Raw genomic sequence first — 7,269 nt, 5'->3', positions numbered from 1 at the left:
GCAGAGCAAAAATATGATGAGATGGAAACCATAAGTGGAAAAATAAAAGAAATTGAAGTCAGACTCCGAAAACCCCATTTATAAATAATAGCATTATATAAACGGTAAACCAGATGGAGAAGTCATAATATTTTTAAAACTTTCTTAAATTCATGAAAATTATTAGTTTTCAGATTAAATGGGATCAATGATCTTAGTCAAGATTGAAGTAGAAACTTTCATATCCACACATTTTTTAAGTTTCTGAACACAATAGATTTATAATCCTCCAGACTGAAATGAAGTTATGAACTTGTGGGATGGGTTGGAAATGCATTCCAGGGAAAGAGACATACCAGCAAAGGTCCAGAAGCAGAAAAACCAGAGGTTTTTTTCAGAAGTAGGGAATAGTCCAGGTGGATGGCTAGGGTTTCGAATAAAGTCAGTGACTACAAAGGGAAATAAAACTAAATCTCTCACTAAGTGATCGGATAACTGCTAGCTTGCTTTCACATTCTGCAATGACAAGTCTGCCTTAGCTTTGATACCATTTTAGTTAGATAATAAGACTCACCACCAACATCATTTTGTTTATGAGACTTAAAAAGTATAGAATGCACAGCAAAATAAATGGTCTTTATTTTTTTTCCTCTTCCCTTCCTTCCTTCCCTCTATCCTCCCTCTCTCCTTCCATCCCTTTCTTTCTTCCTTCTCTTCCTTCTCATCTTCCCTTCTTCCCTTCCTTTTCCATCTTCTTTCCTTTTTCTTCCCCCTCCCTTTATTCTTTTTGTTTGTTTTGCAATGATGACTATCATTTTCTCACTGCAAGTTGATCACAATTTAAGGATCCCGTTTTTATAGGGTAAGAAAAAAAAACTCCCAGTGGGGCTGTAAAAAATAAAACCACCATTATGTTAGCACACTATCTACCTATAATATTTTCAAAAAAAAATTTATTTTTCATTCATTTTCTTCAGTACTACTGATCAAAATTCTGGATAAATCCTAGAGCAGGTATTGCTACTTCAATGATGTGCTGAGTTCAATTATTAAACATATTCTGATCCATGAAATATTATTCAAGGTTATGAAAAAATTGTTCATCTAGTAAAATCTGATGCAGAGTAACTAAGTAAACATAAAAACTAAATTAAGGTCACATTATATAAAATCTCATTAAGCAAAAACAGACCAAAGTTAATCAAGTTGATTGCTAATAGGTCTCTCTACCATTTTCTGCCTCAGGGGTATGATGATGGCTACGGGGGTGAATATGATGACCAGACCTATGAGACTTATGATAACAGCTATGCCACCCAAACGCAAAGGTAAGGCATTTGCTGTCTAAAGCATCCTTGTCAGGATTATTTCTAATCCTGCTATTTTGTTTCTTGTATCAGAGTACCAGTTATATTATGTGAGAGTTTCTAGCAGTGGTTTTTCTCCATTGTCTCTCTAAATTACTAAATTGCTTACTAGACTGAGGTAAAAGAAAATAATCTAGCAATTGTTAATAATGGTAGTGTGTTGGGAAGACTTGGTGGCTCAGTCAGTTCAGCGACGGACTCTTGATTTAAGCTCCAGATATGATCTCAGGGTTTCTGAGATCGAGCCTGCTAGGGATTCTCCCTCTCCCTCTGTCTGCCCCTCCCCAACTCATTTGCATGCGTGCGTCCTCTCTGTCTCTCAAAAAATTTTTAAAAATAATAGTAGTGTGTTATTTTAAGACTAGGTGATTATCATAACCAGTAAAACTCATTAAATAAGTTTTATGTAACAAAATACTGTTTTAGAAATTATTTTAGTAAATTCATAATTAACACAACAATGAAACACAAAGCACTTGCTCAATGGAGCTTTTTCCTCCTAAATGTAATTTTTAAAAAATATTTATGTATTTATTTGAAAGAGAAAGAGCATGCATGCCAGCAGGGGAGGGGCAGAGAGAGAGGGAGAGAGAGAATCCCAAGCAGGCTCTGTGCAATTAGAGCAGAGCCAGATGTGGGGCTTGATCTCAAGAACTGTAAGATCATGAACTGAGCTTACATGAACTTTGAAATCAAGAGTCAGATGTTTAACCAGCTGAGCCACCAGTCACCCCTGTAATTTTTATTTGTAAAACAAAAGATACAGGAATGCTTTTAGTGCTCTGAAAAGGGAAAATTTGTAAAACATCTTATGGAATGAATAATTTCTTTCCTATTTTGATGGATCTCTAAATCATTATTGACTATATCTCTTTAGATTGATTAAATTTGAAATATCAATGAATTTTTACTTCTTTAAAGTCATTTTTTTGAGGTAGTATTTACATACATTAAACTTTGCCCATTTAGGGTACAGAGTTTGTATGAGTTTGGCAAATGCAAACTATCAAGTGACCAACATCAAACTTAAGTTATAGGGCAATTTAGTCAGCCCCAAATGTTTTTTTATGGCTCTGTACAGCCAACTTTTCCTAGGCCCTGGAAACCACAATCAGTTTTTTGCCATTACACTTTTGACTTTTCTAGAATGTCATTTAAGTAGAAGTGATACAATATGTAGGCTTTGAGTCTGGCTTCTTAGCATGATGTATTTGATATTTATTTTATGTTTTTACATGTATCAAATTTCTCTTCCTTTTCATTACTATGTAGTGTTTCATTGTTAGGATGTGCTATAGTTACTTCATTCATGGGTTGAAGGACATATAGGTTGTTTCTGTTTTACTTTTTTTTCAATTATGTAAAAAAAATTGGCATGAACAAATTCATTCTTAGAAAAATCAATCTTCTAAATATTTTTCTGAAAAAAAAAGTTACAATTATCATGGGAAAGTAGGAGGAGTCCATATGACAGTTAAGTAATTCTTCACTACCTATAATTGATGGAAACCAATAAATGTTGCAAAATCATAGCATTGTCCATTTATTGATGAACTTTACTGGGACTCAGATCTGGATGCTTCATTAAGTAATATTTGGGGGGAGGTGACAAAGAAAGAAACAACTTTAAGGTCATTATGGAGTGGAGGAAATCTACATGTACTGCATAAGGTGCATTTTGTATGGTCTGAAGGACAACATAGTGAAAGGCATGAAGGGAAATTCTACTTAGAATATTGTGGGCAATTAGGAAAAAGATGAGTGTGAACTGATACTTTTAAAACTAAGCATAACATATCATTATAGAAATGACCATCTTCAATTTTGAGTAATTGGTTAATTCAAAATATGTGAAATAGAAGGGCTATCATGAGCTAAGGGTTTATATTATGGGTGATATCTTAATTGTCCCAATTGCATATTGAAACACAGCAAAATTATTTAGGATGGGGGAAAGTTTTGCATCATGTTACAGACACTGAATATTGTATGCAAATTGGCTACATATTTATATAGCATCTGCTAATATTTTCAGTCAAATTATTAGCTCATTCTTGTATATTAGTGCATAAAAATGGTGGTAATAAAGTTCTATAGCTTGTTTCAGAAATGATTTGGTAGAAAAAACAATTACCACTCACTAAAAACACAACTAGAACAGAGTAAAATAATTTCTTGATTTAGCTCTATAGAGCTACATTCAGCTGATAGAGATTTTGAAATAATTTTCTGAAAGTGAGAGACTTTCTGCATCTTTCTCTGGTGAGACTTAAATGGGCTTAACTGACCCTAAGACACAAGGAAGAAAATTTGGGGATTAGAATAACTTATTTTTGAACACTTAAAAAGTAAATGTTAGAAGAATTGAACTAAGTATGCATAAAAAGTAATAGAATAATTTCAGAAAAAAGTTTCTCTTAATGAACTATAATTTATATGTAAAAATATATTTTCTATGCACTTCTGCTATCTTCTTTTTTTCCCTTTCCTATCTATTCCACTTCCTATGGCTAAATTCATCCCATCCTCGTGGGCGCTGCTCAAAGCCAACTCTTCCAAAAAAGTTTTTCTTAATCCTTTATTTGGGAATAACCTGGTTTTGCTCTATCAGCACCATACATTTATTTCTCTATGGCACTTTCTCTCTCTGTCTTACATTTTACTTATCACTTTTTACTACTTTCCTAGAATCTTTGTCTCATACCTTCATGTCCCTCACAGTATCTAGTGTTGAGTCTTTCATAGGGTATTACTGAATAGATGATTGTTGAATACATGAATGTCAGACCTAATGCCTACCTACACTGTGAAGATACAAAATAAGAGCCTCTTGGGGTGCCTGGGTGACCCCATCATTTAAGTGTCTTGGTTTCGGCTCAGGTCGTAATCTTATGGCTTGTGGGTTTAAGCCCCACATCAAGCTCCACACTCTCAGCACAGAGCCTACTTGGGATTCTCTCCCTCCCTTTTTCTCTCTGTCCCTATCTCTCTCTTTATCTCAAAATATAGAAATAAACTTAAAAAAAATAGAGCCTCTCCCCTCAAAGGAGAATACAACATGCAAGATTCTATGTAATACATTTATTGACAAAATATTTATATATTGCTGAGATATCTTAGTGTTTAACCAGAAGTGATAAAGAAAACAGATCATGAACTTAATTAAAATGATACTAATATTCTATGATACAATAATTATAAAATATCTATTTTGGTCAAAACATATCCTTGATATTGGTAGAGTATCTGGCACACTAGAGGTTCTCAGTAGAGATTTGTTTAATAAATGAACAAAAAATAAATGAATGCATTAATGAATGAATGAAATTAACAGTCATTTCAGAAAACTCTGTGAAGAAGAATTTTTAAATATAGTACCAATTTGTAATAGAAATGGATAAACACTGAGAAAATTCATGACATGATCTATTAAATTCCTATATTTAGATTATTTCTATCAATCCAACTATGCCAGCAGAAGGGAATATTAACAGTTTAGTTAGATAAGAACTTATTAAATGATTATATGTGTCAGAGAGTATACTTGCCATGCAGTGACAACACTTATTTTTTGAAATTTTTAATTATATTTTAATATTTGCCCCTAACAATTTGTTTGAAGAGTCATTTGTGAGCTGTGTATATATTAAAATAACTATATTATAAGTGAAACAACTATAGAGTAACCAAGTATTAGAACTTATAAGTGAAAGTTTATTTTTATAAGAATCAGTATAGAACTAGTTCTCTTTAAAGTGGTGGCTCATTAATTGGACTTTTAAAATTATGATTTTGATTTATGGAGGAAAATGGAGAAAGTTTCTAAAGTTGACCAAAGAGAAATATATGAGCATAAAACATCTCCATCATTTATAAACAATGTGAATATTATTTTGGCACTGTCATGGCCAAAATTAGAAGAAATTCCAATTTAGAATCTGAAAGCAAAATAGTGAATTATGTGTGACTTAGCAGAATTGATATAAAAAAATAAAAATCTTTACAGAAAGTGGTCTTTAAATGACTAGTCAGAACAGGTGAATACAGAATTTGTAGAAATTATAGAGTAGAATCTGGCAGGTACCTAAATGGAGTAATTATATCATCTTCAATAGAGAGTCTAAGGGAAGTTCACAAGGTAACACACTAGAAAGGTTCACCTGGAGTTCAGAAGCTATAACAACTTTAATTAATCCCCAGTTGTCTTGTAAGGTGTCGTTAGTTCTGGAAATTTTCAAATGGATCAGAAAAGGGACTTCTCTGAAGATTCCTTAGGAGGCAGCTCAACATAAATGACATATTAAGGACTGGTAAAGAGGACGATGATATCACGGGTCTTGGACCATCTTTTTCTCTTGCTCTGTGTCTATGAGAATAAAAACTTAAAAAAATATGGATTGATGAGTTTATTATGCAAGCATCAACTTGCAGTATTAGTATTGCAGTTTCCAGGGGAACTCAATTATTGAAGTCTTTGGATTAAGACAAGTTACATCCTGTGATTAACAACTTTAATTGGACTAAATATTAAATTCTGTCCATGTTCTCAAACCCCATTTTTTATGTACTCCTCAAAGTCATTAACATTTTCAGAGATCAATCTTCTGAAATTATGTAAATTCATAAGGTTTTACCAACCAATTGACTTTTCTCAATGCCCAAATTTTCAGCAAGAATCTACCAAACCAAAGCCATAGATGTAGGAAAAAAAATTTATTGGCATGCGCTTAAGCTCAAATAGTAATATTGCAAATGAAAATCAAAAGACCAATTTTGATCATGGATTCTAAGGGCAATTTAATTTGGGTGTGAAATGTTAAGAAACTATAATTTTCCAGTGTAAATCTTTTTTTTTTTAGATAGTTGAGCTTTTTTTTATTGTTTCATTTATACATTTAATTCTGAATTAAAAAATTGTTTATTTGTTTTGGTTTAGTATTTATAGTCCTTCTGAAGTGATAGCAATGTAGTTCGTTTTGCTTGAATATTACATCTACCCTTTGCACCTGGGACAGAACTATATATTTTCTTTACAGGTGCTTAAACCCTAATTGGAATATTTCCCTTTATTCTATTTTTTTTAAGTTAAATTCAATTTAGTTAACATATAGTGTAGTATTGGTTTCAGGAGTAGAATTTAGTAATTCATCACTTACACAGAACACCCAGTGCTCATCCCAACAAGTGCCCTCTTTAATGTACACCACCCATGTAGCCCATCCCCCCACCCACTTCCTCTCCAGCAACCCTCAGTTTGTTCTCTGTATTTAAGAGTCTCTTATGGCTTGCCCCCCTCTCTGTTTTTATCTTATTTTATTTTCCCTTCCCTTCCCCTATGTTCATCTGTTTTGTTTCTTAAATTCCACATATGAGTGAAATCAAATTGTCTTTCTCTGATTCACTTTTGCTTACTATAATACGCTTTAGTTCCATCCACATTGTTGCAAATGTCAAGATTTCATTCTTTTCAATTGCTGAGTAATATTCCATTGTATATATACACAACACATCTTCTTTATCCATTCATCCATCGATGGACATTTGGGCTCTTTCCATACTTTAGCTATTGTTGATAGTGCTGCTATAAACATTGGGGTGCATGTGTCCCTTTGAAACAGCATACCTGTATCCCTTGGATAAATACCTAGTGTTGCAATTGCTGGGTCATAGGGTAGTTCTATTTTTAATTTTTTGAGAAACCTCCACACTGTTTTCTAGAGTGGCTGCACCAGTTTGCATTCCCACCAGCAATGCAAAAGAGATCTCTTTCTCCGCATCCTCGCCAACATCTGTTATTGCCTGAATTGTTAATGTTAGCCATTCTGACAGGTGTGAGGTAGTATCTCATTGTGGTTTTGATTTGTATTTCCCTGATGGTGAGTGATGTTGAGTATCTTTTCGTGCGTCTGTTAGCCATCTGGAT

At 33.2% G+C, this 7,269-nt stretch overlaps 1 non-coding gene across 1 annotated transcript in view; it reads left to right on the top strand.

Moving 5' to 3' along the window:
- The first annotated feature begins 1,230 nt into the window (after positions 1-1,230).
- The window catches only part of LOC115514086, a 44,738-nt gene continuing 38,699 nt past the window's right edge, over positions 1,231-7,269 (top strand). Inside the window, exon 1 of the transcript XR_004343640.1 lies at positions 1,231-1,307. This is a non-coding gene — a transcript (uncharacterized LOC115514086). The remainder of the gene's footprint in view (positions 1,308-7,269) is intronic.

This window comes from Lynx canadensis, chromosome B2 (genome assembly GCF_007474595.2).
Source record: "Lynx canadensis isolate LIC74 chromosome B2, mLynCan4.pri.v2, whole genome shotgun sequence".
Taxonomy (NCBI): domain Eukaryota; kingdom Metazoa; phylum Chordata; class Mammalia; order Carnivora; family Felidae; genus Lynx; species Lynx canadensis.
This window is presented reverse-complemented; position numbering and strand designations above follow the sequence as displayed.